General features: G+C 33.2%; 1 protein-coding gene across 1 annotated transcript in view; it reads right to left on the bottom strand.

The window, feature by feature from the left end:
• Window positions 1-20,747, bottom strand: part of LOC105218406 (muscle segmentation homeobox) — a 57,083-nt gene that overhangs the window by 22,623 nt on the left and 13,713 nt on the right. The window lies entirely within an intron of this gene.

The raw sequence follows: 20,747 nt of genomic DNA, 5'->3' as shown, positions 1-20,747 counted from the left end.
TGACAGTTCTATGTCTACTTCGAAAGCGTGATGGAGTTTAAGCTAAGTTTTCCATTTTTTTTTTTTTCAAAAATTGCGTTCAGTGTGCTGCAGTATGTCAGTCTGTGGTTTAGAAATGTATTTTTAGATTTAACGTCGAATATTTATTTGAAAAAACGTTTTCCAATTTTTTTTATCAACTCTAAAGCTATTGGTTTGTAACCCAGAACTCTCAAGTCGTTAGTTTCATTATAATCAGTTAAAAATAAAACATATATTTATGTCAAGGGGTGTTTAGAAAGAAGTTTTAAGATTCAAAGTGGAAAATTTATTTCAATATCATTTTCGAAAAACTTTTTTTTATCAACAAAGTATATATTCTTGTAATCCAGAAGTTCTAAGCCATTCGTTTCTCTACAGTAATTAAAAAAAAGTTTAATTACAACACGTATTCTTCATTTTTAATTAAGTTTAGTTCCAATATATTTTAAAACTTTTATTAATCTCGTTTTTATTTCTTTCTTATTATTAACATTGAAAATTCCCCATAATTTCCCATAAGGCCGATATAATTGTCTTAAATTTGAATACAATATCTTAGATTAGGTCAAGTTCGAGTAAAGGTAGGATCTCTGTGACACAGGAGTTTCCAATTGAACAGCAGAAGTTGCCAGCACTGTATGATGCCGCAAACTCCTCGAAATGCATGACCGAGACCCTCGAGTGGCGACAAAACACTTTGAGCCTTTTACTAATTTGTTGAGGCAACTAATTTGTATACAGGTTCTCCGAAGTTCATGCTATCAAGATGTTGCCGCCGCAATAAGCTTAATCTACTCAAATTTAACACCTGAAATATTTCCTGAAATTCATATGACCTATATATAAAGCAATTTAAGCTTTTAAGCTTAGTTTGAAAGCTCAACATATCAAAGCTCAGGTCTTGAACTTGATTCCTATCAATATTACCTATAAACCAGACAGAGATAATACTCAGAAGGCCTTAAATATGTTGATTCAATACCTGATAATTTCTTCTTTTTTAACCTTCTCTAGTTTATTTAAAAACTTAAACTTACCACATAAGAAGGGTGAATAACCAACCTATGCAATTAACCTATAGTATTTATTCTTTTTTTATTTTTGCAAATCTACCACTTCAACTTTCCTACTGGGTCATATGTAATTTCTCATATGTGCGCACTTTTCTCAAACAAAAAAAGAATCCAGCTACAAAAGAGAAGATTTCGCAAATCGCATTTCCTCAAGCAGCCAACACAAAGGCGAATTCGACACGCACACCAGCAAAGCAATAAACATGTGCATATCTGTCAGTTTTGATTTCAAGGAAGTCGAGTGAGATTTCTCGCATGCGATAAGCTGATATACAACCGCAAGCCAATTGCTAAGGAAGAGCCTACCAAAGCAAAGTAGTGGCGCGTAAGTAAGTGCGAAAGTGTTGTCAGCGAATTTTTGCACGTTTGACAAATGTTTTTTCAAACTCAATTCAAGCAAAAGTAGATTGACAAGCCGCGATTGTTCGTGATGTTTTGAATGTCAAATGTTTCGGTACTATTTTGTTTGTCTGCTGAAGGGTTAGTTACCTTTATGCACATGCTTTGCAACAACAACGAAAAAAATAACACAAATTTCAAAATCTGTTGTTGTATTTTGAATGTATTTGCATTGTATTTACTTTGTGTGTTGTGACAATTAGGGTGTTAAGTGGTTCAGCCGCACATAAATTTGTGTGTTTGTATGTATGTATCACAATGATCGCATCAAATTATGCTGAAATGGCTTAAAGGTGTCCTTTTTATTTGTAATCCATTGTTATGCTGATAAGACATCGTGGCATAGCAGGCAATTGTGAATTGTTTTTGCATTTTGAGCCTAATTTGATTTGCTGTCGCTTGCAATGTGTTTATCACTTCTTTTTTGTTGTTTTTATTTGTGTGGATTGAGGTTATTGTATTTCAATTTGAGAGCCAATCATGCTTGTCGCCTGGCAAATTATGTTGAATTTGAAGTGATTAATAATTTAACTGATTTTTGTGCTGATAGGTCAGAGTTGAAGATGATGGCAATAAAATTGATAAAAAATATATTTAAATTAATAATAATTATGAATTAATTAAAAATAATTTATTTTAAATCTATAACAATTTCTGTAAAACAAAAAAAAAATTAAATTTAAAATTTAATTAAGACAAAAAATATTTTATAAATTTTCCATTTCAATAGATTTTTAAAATATTTTTTGTCTTAATTAAATTAAAATTTTTTTTTTTTAATTTTTTTTGTGTTTGAGAAATTTTATACTCTGTGAGGCCAATTCCATATTATTGTTGTTGTTGTTTTAGCAACATAAAAAAATTGTCAAATTGTTCTGGAGTATACTGCAAAAGTTTTTGATGGTCCTTACTTAGGTTTACATTTATATATTTCTATTACAGTTATGAAGATCTGATTATAGGCAATTTTGCCTCTGTCAATTTAATGAATTCTAAAAAAGACACGATTCCACATATATAGATGTACGTCCGGATACGTGTCTGGTTCGGTTATTGTCCTGGAAAAATGGCAAATAACTAAAATCTAAAATGACAATGAGATAAATCACAAAGTTCTATGTAAGTGGCAAGGTCAATCTCAAAAAGTTTGCATTCAAAGAACAACTATACCGGAAAAAATAGAAAAGGTAACGAATTCGAGACCTAGCAAGTTTCAGTTGCTGATAAATTTTGGTGTGAACCTGATCCAGTTCAAGGTCAGTAGTTCCCCATGTTTCGGAAAGTACTTACATATGAAGTTAGTTAGTTATAGCCTCAGGAAGTAATAGTGAAACCTCTCTGAAATAACTGAAGTATAATAACCTCAGTAAGTAAGATAGAAACCTCTCTGAAATATCTGCAGAACGAGTATGATAGCCTCAGTAATAAAGAGATAAACCTCTCTGAAATATCTGAAGAACGAGTATAATAGCTTCAGTAAGTAAGAGAAAAACTACTCTGAAAGTACAAAAAAGTTGTTCCATAATTGCCTGGGGGAACTTAAAGCTTTGGCTGATAATTTGAAAGCATGCCGCTACTTAACTTTAAGGCAAATAATCAGAAGATCCCGCATGCGCCCTCCATTATTACATAGTTAACTACAAGATTGAGTTAGGATAATTATAATATGTATCGAGATAATATTCGTATGATATATTTCAAAAGAAGAACCAAATATTAACCGAATATGATGATGTGTTCGGAATTAGTAGTCTTAGATTGACTCAAAGCCCTAGTTTTATCTTTTTTTATTTAAATTTATACGAAAAGAAAAATTTGACAGCCATGATATGTATAGTTAACTCCAGGGTTGACTTAGGGTGTTTATTCTAAAATCAGTGAAAGGAACTTGAAGCGACATGCCTATAGACGATCCAAGCTTTAACATAATGTGAAGATGTTTTTGGGACTAGCAGTCTTAGATTGACTGCAAGGCCTATTACTTTATGTATTATGTAGTTATTTCTTTGCTCTAACATGTAGAGTTACTCGATAGATCATTGTTTCCAGACAAAAATCTAGTCTTCAAGGTCCTCCAAATTTATATAAGATTGGTGATTATTGCTGAAAGGCAAAAAGATTTCCGCTTTTCCTTGGTACATCACTCGATTGAGTCTGCCTGGGAGGTTATCATTACCTGATTGGACTTCTACAAATATTTTTTCTTAACAAAAAAAATCATTTGACTTCGAGGACTACTTTTCCTTATATAAAAAATCATTTCCAAAATATAAATTTCCCGGAAGTGAAAGTTAGAAAGCATTTTCTTTTCCAATACATTGCACTCCAACGCTACCTTAAAAACTGCAATTTAATAGTTTTTGCGATGAAAAATATTGCGATATATTGTTGTTTTTTTTTTCTTTTCTTACTGTCATATCACATTACCAAATATACACGAAAATCACAAATTTCCAATACCTACTATAGTAAGAAAGCAAATTGCTTAATTGAACAATTAATTGTATGAAGCATGGACGCGCTGCTGCTGATAGGCAAGATTAAGAGCCAGCGAGTAATACAATGTAGTGAAATGAAAGTAAGCAGAGAACTAGCGAAAATAGCGGAAAAACACGAGCATTTGCAGTGATTGGTGTGATTTAATTGCATGTGAAAGAAAGAACAAAAGCAACGCTGTTAGGTAGCGCATATAGTTTCTTACATTAAGCCAAATAAAAGTATCGCATGTCAGCGACGTTAAACAAACAATTAAGCGAACAAAAGTACAATTCTCAACTAGTTATGTGATAGCTTAACGCAAAATTGCTAATTGAATTATTATTTGTATGGACCAACAGCATACAACACTGCGTCTACAAAGCAATCGGTCTACACGAGGAAAGCAAAGCAATCGATAAGTTGCACCGTCGTTGAAGTCGTCGCTTTGGTCAGTTTTTGTTGTTAATTGATGCGTGTATAATGACATTTGCGTGTGGTTTCCATTGCGGTCGAATAGAACACACATCACTCTCTACACGCCCGCCCGCTCCAATTCGTGTTTGTTCATGCGTTAAATCATTCAATCAATCGGTAGGGGAAAGCGGCGTGCTTTTGTGGCGCTTTTTTTTGGTATTGTGGTCACCTACTAATTGGTTTCGTTAAGCAGTGCCTTTGCTGCTGCACACAAATTGATTGATTAGCAATGGGGGCGTGCAACTGGGGGTTTTTTGGTATAAATAACTTGGTGGCATGTTGAAATTGGCATTATTGCTGGTGGTGCTTTGTGCAGTGAAAAAGTTTCTAAACTGAAATTTGTTGGGCTGTAAGTACTGGAGAGTTGGTATTATGGTTGATTGGGTTGTTTAGATGTTGATGTTGCGAAATATTTTTGGAAAATCCAGTTTGAATGGGACTTAAGACCGTGTGATCCTTGATTTTTATAACGATAGGAATCCTCAGACTTATGGTTTCAACTGTATTTCGAACAAAACTCAGTTATTTGGGTTTCCCCGAAGAGATCTTCACATAAAACACTCGTTTAAAGCCCAAGTAGATAAGATTATTGGATACCAGGAGCTTAGCAGTTAGTCCCAGAACAAGTTTTTTGTATGAGCGTATCTAATGTACATACAGTTGAATTTCTATAACTCGAATCACTATAATCCACATAAATTATTCGAGTTAGAGACTTCGAATTACGGAAGGTAATTTTTATGAAATTTTACTTCTATTGTCATTTCAAGAGTACGAGTTATGAAGAACTTCGGGTTATGGAAGCTCTACTGTATATCAATTTTTAGTTTACGCTGGTAGCGATATCCTCAAATGTGGGATAATGGAATTAGAAGATGAGTCTAAGAAACATTAGTCCAAGCTGTTCTCCTGTCTAAACATTCCCAATTGCTTCAAGATTCAGGTTAAATAAGGTATAATTCTTCCAAATTACATTTAGAATAGTTTGAGTTCACGTCTATCGCTTTGTGGCATCCTTAAAATTATTACTTCCAGAAAAATGATTACTTCCAGAACTCGAAAACTTCATACATGCTACTTTGAAAGCGATCCTGGCGTTCATCTTTTCCCTTTTTGGAATGATAAAATCAAGATTAGAGGCGAGGTAACTTCTCTTTATCGCAAGAGATGAAAATTGACATAACGAAACGTAAGTCCTCATCTTTGAATTTTTTTCTTTCAAGCAAGTTTGAGGCTCTGAAATTTTGTAGATTTTAAGTTCAAGACCATGATTTTCCTTTTCTCTTTGTTGTGGAATAATAGTCTGACGTATTTGTCAAGGATCTCTGATTGTTCTATAAGTCCTTACGAAAAATAATAATTTGATATTTAGTAGGGTTCAGAAATAATATCCGATTGAACATATTTTTCGAGGTTCTGAGTACAGATCGCTAAAACATTTCAAGAAACGACTAGGACTTGGAGACCCGATAAATGCTATTCCAAGAATCATCTCAACTTAGAACAAAGCAACTCCTCATCCTTAAATTTATTTCGTTCTAGCTAGATTCCAAAGTGTTTGTAGGTTTGCTTCAACTGTAGTTTTTTCTCATTTTCGTAGAATGAAGAATTTTGCATAATTCTTTGAGATTCTTCGAGAAATTTGAGTTGAAATAAAATGCATTATCTGGGCTCAGAAATACCTCCGTTTCAACATTGATCTCGGAGTTTTCTTTAAGTTCTGTCAAAAAAAAAACTTGAGTGATGTTTAGTAAGGGCTCAGAAACAACCTCTGCTTCAACTTAATGATTTTTTGAGGTTCTGAGGTCAGATAAAACTAGGATTTACTTAGGCTTTATCGGAAAAAAAGCTTAAGATTTAGTAGTATTCATCATATGGGCTTACCTAAGTTCAAACTACTGTTCTGATCCTGAGGTTCTGAAGACGAGTAAAACAGGCAACTCGGACATTTCTTTAAGCTCTGTCAAAAAAAAAAGTGAGTGAAGAGGTTTAGTAGGGGCCCAGAAATAACCTCAACTTCAACTTAATAATTTTTGTCGTTTTGAGTTCGGATATACATAACTAGGATTTATTTATTTATCGAAAAAAGTTTGAGATTTAGTAATATCCATCATATGGTGAGCCCATACAAACTACCCATTTTTTTAAAACAAATATTTCCGATTTGCCTCTAATCTTTATCAAAAAGAGCTTAAAAATTTGTGCGGTTTATTCAGTAATAATCTCTGCTGCAGCTTAACGATTTTGTGGGGTTCTGAGGACGGATCATGTTTGACCTTTTATTAAGCGTTTTAGAACTTCTTTAACTCAGTTGCCACTGTAGAGCTTCTAAGTAGCGTCGCTAGCTTACTTGTTTCCAGTAGACTGAGAGCATAACCATGTAATCGAAATTCCGACAAAACAACGCCATTTTGTTAGAGTGGGTAATTAAATAACCAATTTGCAAATTAAACGCTACATACACACACACAATCTCTAATAACTGCAACTGAGTGCTGCCACCCTGTAGAAAATCACGCACGCGTTGCATGAAATAACCCTCGCAAATAAATGCGAAATAAACGAAAATTTAATAAGGATAATTGAGTATTAGCACAAGTGAAGCAAAAGTAAGCGAAATTCATTGGGGCAAATTTTTCATTTCAATTTTGGTATAGGAAAAATTGAAATATCATCAATAATTGGAAAAAAATTAAATGAATTGAAATTGCCAGACATGCTAATATTAATATCGGCAAGTGGACCGCAACGTATGAGCGCGGGTAGTCTACAATTACAGCACCGTTTATATATATGTATGTATGTATGTATATATGTGTGTGTGTGTGTGAGCATGCTGATGAGCAACGCACCAATTACCTCGTCAAGCAGTCATTACCATGCGCAGAAAATGCTAAAAAGCAGTCATACTCGTACTACGATGCTGTAAGCTAGCTAGCATGCTTGCTGCTTAATTTTCTTAAAGCTTAAGTGGAGCGCGGCGCATCTACAAGTTACTGTTATTCATATATATAACGGTTACATATACTTTTACAATTCGCTTCTCCACCGCCATTTGCTACTTATGTTCGTATTTTACAGTTATACTACAGTTATAGAGTAATCCAGCTGCTGCGCGGAAAAGTAATGCGGTAACGGAAAAGGGAAATACGCTGTTGACAGGAAATACACTCGAAATTGGCAATTTTGCATTTACGTTAATAATACTCCAGCGTATTTACTATTACGAAGAGACTACTTTACGCGCGCGTCTAGCGCAAAAAAATAAAAAGGGAGCAAGACAGCAAATCGACATACAACAACAACAAAAAAAAAATTCAAAATTGAATGAAAATGTAGCAGCAAGTAACGAGTGCACTAAGTAAGCAGTGTTGCCAGCTGGGTTTATGGAAAGAGTGGTTTATTTGCACACCAGCGCCTCGAAGGGATGCAAAATAAAAATATAGAAAATGTTAGAATTTGTAGGATATGTATATATATTTAGGTATATATTACAGATATGGCAACACTGACAACCAACCAACAACATCATGCTTGTCTTTCTGCTGCCACCGTTGTCATAGACTAGCCGTTGTCGTAAGCCAATATGACGCGCAATTATTTGTAATGGAGACGTCATAAAAAAACCCTGAACGGTGCATGAAAGTGGAGTAAACAGCAATAAGTAGCAAAGAAGAAAAAAATTAAAATAGAAAATAAGGCAAAGTACCGTATTTGGGGTGGCCGCTGACGGCCGACTGCCGTCTACAGCAGTTATCTACCAAAGCTATTTTTGCGTAATTTTTTTTTTGCATTCATTCAACTTACTGCCAGTCTTCTGCTGTCTTGTGTGCAAGTGAAATCGTATTTCAAAGATGGCGCCAAGTATGGCGGCGGCGCTGTTGGCACACAAATAAGCGTAAACACACGCACACACATACTGACAAGTGACTGTGGCATTAGCAGATAGTTAGCTAGCGATATGGATGAGCTACAAAGTTTAAAGTTTTGCGGATTTTATTTTTTTTTCTGATTTTTTATTTTATTTTAGACAGATTCGCAAGTACACTACTAGATAAAAATGGCACGCATAGTTTACTTTGCTACTTCACACGCTGATTGCCATAGTTGGTGTTGTTGTTGTTGTTGATTTGGCGGCCTTATACTATTTACTTTGTTGTTGTATTTTATTTTTTGTTGTTATTTATTTTTTGTTGTTTGCTATTTTTTGTTGTTGTTGTTTGTTGTCTAGTAGCTGCAAATTGGCAACGTTTTTGCAATGCAAGCAGTAAGTTGAACTGTGTAAATTGCTTGAAGGCTTTTTGAACGACAAAAACGGGAAGCTTAGAAGACTTAGTTGGAAAGTGTAAAGAATCTCGAAGTAACGTGGTGGAGTGGAGTGAGTTTGTTAGTTTTAAAGTGAAAATTGTATAAGTTGAAACGATTTTTTTATAAATAAGGAAAATGTTAAAAAAAATGGATGAATTTATAAAAATAAAAAAAAAAAATTGTTCAAATTCATATAAAATCGGAACAATAATTATTAACAACAACACAAAAATGATTTCTTCAATATAATTTTGAAACATAAATAAATAAACATTTACTGTGCTTTAAGTAATCTTGAATGCTTTTTAAGGTTAGAAATTGTTTCAAAACCCTAAAACTAGAGCAGTAAACCAACCCAAGTTTTTCGAAATATTGACTCATAATATGTAAAAGTTAGTAATTTCGTATGAAATCCGAAATCGAATTATATCACTTCGAATTTCGAAATTCAAAGTTGGATTTTCGAAAAAAACTAAAAATTCTTCTGTTTGCCTAAAGTCGAAGCCGAAGTTAACCAGCAAAATTTAAATAATTTAAATTTCGAAATTCAAAGATTGTTCTTCGAAAAATAATTTTTTTTTTTAAATAAAAAAAAATGAAAATTAATCTCAAATATTGGATGTGGTACATGAACACCATACCGAAACATCGACAATTTTTCTGGGTATTGAACCAAATTTTTTTTTTAAAGGTTTCATAAGCGAATCGAATTTCGAAATTGAGAATTTCAAAGTTGGATCTTTGAAAAAACTAAAAAGTTGTTCGCTTTTCGAAGTCAGCCTTCAAAATCGAGAGACATATGTTTATATGTCTTCGAATTTCCAAATTCAATGTTGAATTTTCGAAAAAAAATATCCAAAAGATTTCCGGTTTTCGGTTGCGGCTAGCCTCCAAAATCAAAAAACATACGTGTATGTCTTCGAATTACGAAATTGAGAATTCGAAAATCCGTTTTAAGCCTCTATAATGGAAAAACCACATGTCTTCGAAATTCAAAGTTGAATTTTCAAAATTTTCTTTAGTAAGTTGTCCGGTTTTCAAAGTTAGCCTCCAAAATCGAAATTCACAAATGTATGTCTTCGAATTACAAAATTTGGAAAATCTTCGAAAAAATAAAAAAATTACGATTATTAGATAAATAAATATACTTGTTTTTGTTGTTTTTCTGCTTTTTACGACAACAATTCTGACAGTTGAATCAATAAGTTTTCACGAAACTTCTTTGATAACATTATTTTCAACTTTTTCGACATTTTTTTGTCTGTGAAGGAAGTGGTCACTTTCATGCTGCCTTTTAATATCTGACATTTCAGAAAAACCTTAACCATTAACTTATTATCCACTTTAACTGCAAATTAAATGTGACAAAGAGAGTTTTCTTTACTTGTAATTCATTTTGCTTCCAATAAATATATGTATGTACATCTATATTTTTCCAAGCGCCTCGTAAGTCTATATACATATATGGTTTGAGCAGGAAATGAAAGCATTGTGACGCTCGCAAATGAAATTCAGCAGTCATTTTTAACAAGGTAATCTAAGACTTTTCCCCAAGCATAGCAACGTTTTTCCATGGCGGCACATTTCCGGTAGTTATGCGGCGCAACAGCAGCTGCTTGGCTCACCTACAGTGCGACTGACTTTTTCGCCAAGTAACGTTGTTGAAGACTATTTTAACATTTCTTTTGTAGTAAATTCTTGTTAATATTGTTGTTGTTGTTGTTGTTTTTTAATTTTATTTTTTTTTATGTTTATATCATTTTTATTTTTCTGTTATTTAATTTTTCTTAATATTTTTGTATAATTCAAGCATTTCTGCTTCACTTCGCAACTCAAGCTTGCTCTGTAGGCATTCCTTTTCTGTTCGTTTTTGCACTTGTGCCACTTGTGTCGTTTATATTTCACATTTCACATTTCCATTCATTTTCAATTCAATGTGCTATTCTTATTTGGCTGGCAATTTTCGCGACTAAATTGCCAACTAACAGCTCAAGCACAGTTAGTGAGTTGCCAATGCTGGCGTTAGTCGTCGTCTAGTATTGCCGTTGCCTAAGTGGCATGCGGTTGCCAATGTTTTTTTGTTTTCTTTTTGCTATTGTTGTTGCTATTATTATGCCTAGATTTTCGCCACCTGATTACTGCTCTTATTTTCCTCACTATTATACTCATAAATACAACAACAAATATTTTTATTTTTCGCTTTTATTATTCGCTTTTATGTATTTGCAGTCATTTGCGTTTTGCTTTTCTGCTTTATTTTGCATTTTAATGATTACCGTATTGTATTTCGAAAACAAGCCTGCAAGGCTGAGACTGCATGGCTGAGTGACTGCTTACCTAGCCGGCTTGTTGGCTGATTGGATAACTGGCAGCTGGCATTGTGCTGCTGCCGCTGTTGCGCTGTTGGGATTGGGTGGCTTGTCTGCCACTCTACTACACGCTGCTAACAGCGAACTTGTGCCGCCACTGAAGCTTAAATTAAATAATTGGTTAATTTTTTTCTTTATTTACGCTCTACATTCCTGTTTGTTAATAGCACAACGGACGGCAGGTGGCAGTTAGTTGTTGTTGTGTTATCTGGTTTGTCAGCGTGTTAAAGCCTGGTTTAATTGTATATATGTATGTACGCTTATTTTCGCAAATAATAAGAATAATTGGAAAATTTCAATTAGGAAATAAGCAATAAAATGTGTTTTTTCTTCTCATTATTTATTGTTGTATTTCGCGCATTCGCTTTATTTAATTTGCATTATTAATTATTATTTGCGCTACTCCAAGTGACGTATTGCATAAAAAGTAAGCTGAGAAAACATGCGCTTGTAATGCACGGATCACGTGGTAGTTTTCGAGCATCATTAGTACAGCTGAATATATTACTGAATTTTGATTAATTGCTATTGGATTTATGAATGTTAATTACGTGAAAATGCATGAAAATTGTGAGAGGAGCTCATATTCTTTATGCAAATAATGACATTTTTATAGATGCTGAGAGTATACATCAAGGTTATAGTCTTGAAGTCAAAACAATTCATATAATTGAAGGCTTTTCACTTTAAGAGTGCATTATACATGACAATATTTCATAAATCGGTTGAGAATTATAGCAATAAGTAGCTAATTAGTTCTTCTAGATCTTCTTTATAACAATTTGTTAGTATTTCTACAGTTTAAATATGCTTATTACACACATTTGTCCTATTTTAAACCAGTTGAGAATTATAAATGCTTGCTAGAATGTTGTAACTGTAAGTTTTCGAATTTGAAAATCAGAAAAAAAAGTTTTTATCTTATTAATCAGTACAATATATTTAAGATAAGCTTCATTTCAAATCGAGTTGAGTACGATTCTCAGAGTTAAAGCCTTTGCAAGATTCGCCCACTAGCGTTTATTGCAAAAATTAAATTTTTTAAGTCGGTGGACACGATTTCTAGAAAAGTTAAGAAGCGATTTTGTACGAAATATCTTTGAAATATCATCATCTAGTTATTGAACGAAATATTTTTATTTTTCTTAATTACAATTTTTTTTTCCAACCAAAATATGGCGAAATTTTACCAAAAAAAAAAAATAGTTTTTTGTTCAAAATTAGTAAAAAATTCAAAATTAAATATATGTATATATTTTTTTCCTTTGTTCATAAACTAGCTTTATCCATGTAACATCGAAATATTTTTAGTTTATTGATTATAGATGAACCAATAATGAGTTATGCTATGCACCGCAAAACCATTTTTTAAGAGTTCATGGGAGATGAGATAACAACGGAAGAGGTTTCATTGTTTAAATACAGTTGAACTTCTCTAAGACGAATCACAATAATTAAAACAAAAAAAATCGAGTTAGTTAGACTTCCGAGTTACGGAAGGTAATTTGTATGAAATTAGTCTACTATTGCCAATTCAAGTGTTCGAGTTATGGAGGACTGCGAGTTCTGGAAGTTCAACTGTATGTATCTTTGATATGCTAAATTTTTTAAATGAAATATATGATTATAAAAAAATACCCTTATTTTCAACCTCTGAAACCCACCTAAACCTTTAAACCATTTTCTCGTCAAAATAGTAGCATTAATACACTGTAGTTTTCGAAAAAATTAGCTAAAAGTAAAACTAATTTTCCAATAAAAAAATCTAGTATTAACTCATAGTTGAACCTATGGATAAATCTAGTATGTACTTATCCTATTTTATATAAATCAGTTGAGAATTACTTAAATGCTTTCGAGCATGTTGACACTATACAGATTTTAGATATATTTGTAGTTTCAGAAAAACTTAGCTAAATGCTATAAAAAAAATGGTTGTAGTTAAAAAGTTGTCATTAACCCTTAGTTGATCCTACCTACCATCTTGAAGAAGTAAAAAAAATTGATGAAACAGCGTCTAGCTGTCAAAACTAACTGTTTTTAAATATACATATATGTTTTCTCTAAACTTCCTAAAATTAGTTCAAGATCCCACAAAAAATGTTTTTAGTCTATTTGAACTATTTGTATCAAAACTGTTGATAATCCATTCCAGAATTATATCAAGGCGCTTTCTAACTTACAATAACCAGAGCAAACACAATTTTCATTGCTAATTACAAAAAAATATTTGTTTTTACACTTACAAATAGCTAGGTGTGCAAAATCGCGCGCAGCTTCTGCTTGCCCGACATGCCTACTATGTTAACCCATTAGCCCTGCCCCAAATATACGTATATTATACGCATAAAAGCGTGAAGTTGGCAATAACTTTGCAAGTTAATTGAATATTAACCGTGTAAATACGAGCATGCGTGACAGGCATGTATGAGTATATAATGTTATAAAAGTGGCACGTGCAAATACCTACATACTTACATATGTGTATAAATGAAAGTATGTAACTGTCAACATACAGGGTTGTAATGCTGGTGACATTGCATAAATATATACCACCCACTCCGGGTCGGCGTATAATAATTTCCCTGTTGACAGAAATTTGCTTTGCTCATATAGACTCATATATAGCAGTCTTTTTGCCACAAATAAAAATATATGTTTCACGGCGCGTTGTAAAAGTTTACGAAAGTCACAAATTTTACGCGTATGTGATGGGTTAATAAATATTTAAACACATGCGCTACCTTCAGTGTAGTACTTGAGAAAAAGTAGTTGGCAACGCCATACAACCAAGCATATGAGTGCGTGTTGAGTACGCGAAAGTACCGAACCGAGAGAAGGTGGCAATGGATCCATATGTATTTGTGACTTTATGTTTGTCTTTAACTGCTGCGTTTTACATTTTTTACGGTTAGAATTATAGACTTAAGTGTGAGTATGTGCGAACACTCACTTATAGCTAATGCTGTGTTCACACTAGGCAAACTTAGCTGTTGCTTGGTGGAGTTATGACTTCCATGTAGACTATAAGGAGAGCACCAACCGACTTTTTTCTGTATTTTTCTGTATTTTTTTGTATTATTTTGAAGTTCATCTTAAACTTCAAATTCCTTTAACTATAGTTTTTGGGTATCTGGAACTCAAATAAATCGTTTATGGAGAAAGCTTGTGTGTTCTTAAACCAAATATTTTTGTAATATTCGAAATTCAAATAATTGAGTGATTAGGTAGTTTTTTTTTTATTCATGACAGTTTTAGAATAATTGATCACACGTGTCGCGTGCGCGTATCCAGATTGGATCCGTATTTTGATACCATCATGGACTGTAAACTCAATAGTATTCCTTAAAATTATTTGGAATGGTTTTTACAGTTAATACAACAACAACAACACACAATTTTCAAATAAATATATTTTTGTCGAAATGTTTCCTACTGGGTACTTGCATACTACTTGTATGTACATATGTAATCACATACAAGGGTTAATACACCAAGTTAACTAATGAATTTTAAAACAATTTAAAACGTAATAACATACATATTACATATGTACATATGTATTTACACTTAAGGGTTGAATTCGCCATGGGGTTGGCAGTAAAAGAATTTTCATTTCAATTTCAAAGCCTATCAAGAAAGCTATTTATGTAGTTGGTAGGGTTATTGTACATATGTGTGTATATTAGAGTAAACGTTTGGGAAAGTTAGAAAGTGAATGTGCGTGCATATATATATTCACCACGAATTTTCACTAATTCGACAATGAGCTTTTAGGGCGTCGGCGGGTGTTAGACATACTTATGTGCATATATATATATATATATGTACAAACATGCTGATATCTACACACATATAAAGGTGTGTTCACAAGTTAACCATTTTTAAACCGTTATGTGCTCGGCTAAAATGGTCCCATAGCAAATTTCTGTTGTCTATTTTGAACTTTTTGTGTCGCAAAACTTTTGATAGCCCATATTAAGACCGAAAAATTGGATAAAAACAGTTTTCCAATACTGAACATAAATATTTATATAAATTTTACATACATATATTCCTGTTTTAAAGTACCTGAAAGGTGTAATGACCACTTTTTGGGCATACTAAATTGGTAGCGCTACATTTTTCTTTAAATTTATTATGATTTTTATTCATTGTAAAATAGTTTAATGGATTTTAAGGATGATAGAGTGAAGGAAAATATGTAAAAATTAGAGAAAATGTGAAACAGAGAGAGTTGTGAGTTTTTATTTTGATTATTCACTTTAGAGAAATTATTAGATACTTTCAGCATTCTGAAAGTTTTGGTTACGAAGTGTGTTCTAAATTTCATTCAAATGGAGCTCTCAAAACAATGAAAGTACTATGCTAATTAATAGCTTATTCTTCTTCTAATATAGTTGTAATTTTCTATGACCTTCGCTCTCTTGCCAACTTCTCTGCTCTCTTGCAAAACAACTTTTCAATATTGACTGAGATTAGAAGTCTCTAGTGTTATATAAGTTGGGAACACAGTTCCCTTAAACTGCCTTTCAAGTCGCTCAAGCGCTGCTTAAAGCAATGGATGTTAGGGGAACACCTCAGGCCATGGAACACTTGCAACAAGGTCGTAACACAAAACTACTATGTGGTAATGCTGACAGTGGAGAGACCAAAAAACTTCTTATTTTGTGTAAAAGAGAACTAAGCTTACAAAGGTCATCACGGAGCACTTACCTCTAAGAGGCCAGAGACTTGATATAGTAGAATTGGCAGAATACATGGTATGCGCAGAAGATGATGAGAAACTAGAGCTTTCTCTTTGCGAATACCTAGCATCCAATCGGTTAAGAAGGGGTATTTTCAACGGCTCCCAATACTCCAACATAAGAAAAATTGAGCAGCTGGGATGGAAAACACATAAAAGTTTCGTCAAATCGAACGAGCTGTTTAAGTGACGCTTATTAGGGTAACTCTAGGGAGCACAATGACCCTATGATGGACTAAGTGCGGTCTCTCGCGGTTAGGCTTACTCTGCCACCCTTTTCAACCAATCAACCAAGATTAGAAGAGGTGTTAGGAGGGGTTCGGTTTTGAACATCAGTTTTAGTGTGAAATCAGAGTTGATGATTTCTGTTCAAAAACTATTCCAGCAATGACTGCTAATATTAACCTTTACTGGCAGCTAAGTCAAGCTTAGAAGTGACTTTGTCATTTACTACAGATCCTTAGACAGCATTACTTGGAGACTATACCTTATATCTACATACTATATATACCCTTCCCCACTAATTTCCACAAATTTAATCATAATTCCATTTAATGCTCCCTAATATTTTTAAGGTTATTATTTACTTTTTCACCGCAATTTGATACTTTTCAAATTACTGCCTACTAATAACACAATTAGCACGCCGTTAATAATATAATGACACAATTATTGGACATTGAGCCCTTATAATTGCTAGGTGAAAGCCACAAAAAAAGTGTCTCAAATATTTTTGCGCTATTAAATTAATTGTAGTGTATTTTCCCGACAATTTTCACCCAAAAAGGCCAACAGTTCAAATGGAAAAGTAACTAATAATGCCGGCAGCTAAATGACTAATGGAAAAATTGTAGTGAAAATAGCAGTGTAATGAGTGTAAAGAAGTGGTGAAAAGTTGGAGAAAGGTTGTCTCAATTAAATGGGTACGTGGGTAAGCTGGCATTTAGGTAGGTAGGTAGCTAGCTACATATATATTTCTTTTACTTGTTTTTGTATTTCTTTTTTTGTAATATTCAGTTTTGTATGTTTTTTTTTTATATTTTTTTGGTATCTGTTATTTTAAATTTTTTTTGAATTTTTCATTTGAAATTTTTTTGTATTTTTCTTTTTTAATTTTTTAGTATTTTTTATTTTAAATTTTTTAATATTTTTTGTTTGTAATTTAAAAATTTTTTTTTATATAAAAAAAATTGTTTTTGTTTTTTTTTTTTAATTTAATTCTTTATTTTCTTAATTTTTTATTTTTCATATTTTATGCCTGCAACACTGCATATGCGCCGTATATTTCTAACTTGGCAACTTTTTAATTAGAAAATTACAAGCACAACAATAGCGCGTTTAAATAAACAAAATTGTTAGTTGGAAATAGAAATATGCCTTTCTTACTTTACACTCATATTTATTTTTTATTAACAAGGAAATAAACACTACAAAGTAATTAAGTAGAAAATTATAAGTGTGTGTTTACACTTGCAAGAAGCCAGTGGCAGCGACATACGGTCTAGTACTTCACACAAACAATGTTACGCTTTATACATATATACATTTATAGAAATCTGCATGTGCATGTATGTGTGTGTGCCAGTTGACAAGTAGCCCTTTCTAAACACATAAACAACACTTGTTGGCATTACTGACCACTAAGCACTAAGCATTAAGCTAGTACTGTTATTTTAGTGTTGGTCTCAACGCGCCGCTGTTTTGTAGTTGCTCAACGACTGGCTAGCGACGACGAATAGCAACAACTGATCATGCAATGCTGTTCTTATTGGCTAGACGTTGAATGATATGTGTATGTGTAGCTATAAGTAACGTTAGTGCAACGGAAATGCATTAAAACAGCGTATGTGTAGAGAATGTTAGAGCTAGTACCATTCTAGAGAAGTTAAGCTTATTTTTCATACAAAAAAAATGGGAAAATATAAAAAAAATTAAAATAAAATTTAAGAAAAAAAATAAAAAAAAAAACAAAAAAAAACGAAAAAAATCAAAAAAGTGAGAAAAAGAATCAAAATGTGCGCTCCCCACAAAAATTATTTTCTAGGAAGTGCGCACACTCTCAAGTGCAAAGCAAATAAGTTAGCGCCAAGCATGTGAGGACCGTACATACATATGTATGTACTATGCACTCCTTTAGAATATATTTCTAGTGATGAGCTGCTGACAGCTAACTAAGTATTTGCAGGCGCTGTCGAAGTGGCTTATAACCTCCAAAGCAAATAAAGACAGTGTTGCATTTGTAAACGCCTTGGCAGCCATAGGTACAACATATGGTAATTTTCATAATTCCTCATAATTCGACTATCAACTTACATACACTCAACTAGTATTTGCCATAGATACATACATACATGCAGACATATGTATGCACTTATGAGTGCACTTGCAGCGCGGTTACATACATATTTACGTATATACATGCTTATCAGCCAACTAAACAAATTTTATTGTTGTTGTTTTTGCTATTATTGCTACTGCGCGCATACGCCATTCGTCACTTGCAGGGAGACACACACTTACATATATACACACATATATAACACATTTAACTCCCGTCTGTCTGCGCCACTTCAACACTTCAAAAACTCATCATCACTCACTCGCGTTGTTGCTTTTTTTCTCGTTTATTTATTTAGTGAGTATTGAATTTTCATTTAGTTTAGAAACATTTTTAACAAGATTCTATTTCCAGGAAGCGTGCCCCCATGTATTGGCATCCTACTTGTAATTGCTTTGTGTATAGTTTGGTTTTCAATTAACTGACCTCTTACAACTACAACTGTTGTTGTTGTTCTTGGTGTTATGTAGGCGAAAAGCAAAAGCAAGCGCAAATAAATAGAAATTATAAAATACAAAAGTGGAGTGTTATCAAAACACAGTAGCTAGAATTTGTGGGAAGGTTTCAAATCTACTTGAAAGACCGCTTCGAAGTTCCAAGAAACAGCTGTTGCCATTGCGCTGGTAAAGCATTTGTTTTTAGTGTTGGAGACGAGTTTCACTCGGGTGTTAAAGTGAGATGGTGGGGAATGATAGCTGGTATATTGTTTAAGATCTTAAGAAACGCTTATTTTAGAAATTGAATTCATGTATCCTTGGTTCGCTAGAATTTTCAATACGTTCTTTAGTGGATCTAATAAAAAATTTTTTCTGACTTATTGATCCTATATTCCTGAAATAAGTCACTTTGTTCGCTAGTATTCTCGATATGTTCTTCACTGGATACGATAGAGTACTCTGGCGAAAAAATTGGCTTTAGAGAAGACTTATGGAGCACAATCTGCTATAGTCCACACGATCTAAAACAACTCTTTCGACCTTGCAGTCCGATCTCAAAAATCATATATTCCTGAAATGAGTTCTGGCTTCGCTAACAGTCAAGTTATTTTCTTCAGGGTACCAAATATAGAACTTTTTCAAGAAAATAAGTGAAGATTACTGAGAAACAACCTTCGAAATCTCCTTGACATAATGGCGTTCTAGATATTCCAAGAAACAATTGACTAGAAGTCGCAATATTTTTTCAGTGGAGTCAATAGAACTCTCTGTGGGACAAAATAACTTGATAAGGTACGTCAATAGGAAAATAGTTACTAGAAATGGAAGTATTAGTCTGCAGCGTTGGAAATACTTTAAAACTGTCGACTTAATTGATGGATCTGAAGTGATGAATTATGGAAACACACAGAAACAATGTGGATGGTCGCATGAAGAAAAATTTCCATCTTCTTCTTTCTTTTGAGTCGTGATCCCTTTTCATTTGAGTTAGAACGTCTTTACCTCTGACCTTTGGACCTCTGAACAAAATATACTGCCTTTTAGAAATCCCGGTTCTTGTGTGAATTCTGACCAGAAACGATCAATTTCGTTAGAATTATACTCTTTCCAGACTTTAATTCAAGGGCTTTAACTGACTTTTCTGAATCCATCTGAAGAGTTCTACTACCGTTCTTGAACCGTGAACTTTTTACTCTGATTATTCACTTAAAAGAAAATATTTTATTAATCTTCAAAATTTTAGGTTAAGTTAGTGTACTCTAAATCTTTGCCAAATAGAGCCAGACTTCAATGGCATTAGCTGACTTTTACGTCAACTAGCTTAAGAACTTTATCTTCATGCTGCTGTTATTAAAAATATAATGAAATGGACTTATCTCAGACTTTCCTGTCTCTCAATATATTGACTCTCAGATTTTGTTTTGAATTCAGCTCAACAACTGTATCCCGAAGAACCAGTAGCAATTAGCGCTTGCAAATAGATTCTAAAGAAATGTAGTCAGTCTCAATACCGATAAAAATAACAGTTTATGAATTTATGAAAGATTTGACAACCTCTGTCGACAGCGTCAAAAACCAATGACCTAACAATATAGACTTTAAACTCAAAAATTAAAAAAGAATATTTTCGCAATATCTGTAAGGTATCAAAGTAACCTCTAGCACCAACGCTTCTTATTTGATAAAAAACGAAGCATTTTAAAACATTTATTCCCCTCTATCCCCCTATTCCCCTCAAATTGCAGCATTCATTCACTTTTAATTTCCATTTAATTCAAACAATCTTCTACCACACCTTTTCAAACCACACTTTCACTATGACTTTCTTCGCACACACATACACGCCGACTCTTCGACGCTGTCTCCGGGGACATTGTGTGACACAAAACAATTCCAACTTCTTAAATTGCAACAGCTTTAACCGAACCAACACAGCGCATACGCGCACAACAAAAGGATATATAATCAAATTAAATACGTGAACAATGTTACAGGAAAGCATAGAACGAAGGATATCCGGACGTTCTAGTAGCTAGGTACTCATGTATATGAGTATACGAGTATAAGTAGATATGAGTATGTATAACTCCTACGACCACAGCA

Source organism: Zeugodacus cucurbitae, chromosome 5, assembly GCF_028554725.1.
Source record: "Zeugodacus cucurbitae isolate PBARC_wt_2022May chromosome 5, idZeuCucr1.2, whole genome shotgun sequence".
NCBI lineage: Eukaryota > Metazoa > Arthropoda > Insecta > Diptera > Tephritidae > Zeugodacus > Zeugodacus cucurbitae.
This window is presented reverse-complemented; position numbering and strand designations above follow the sequence as displayed.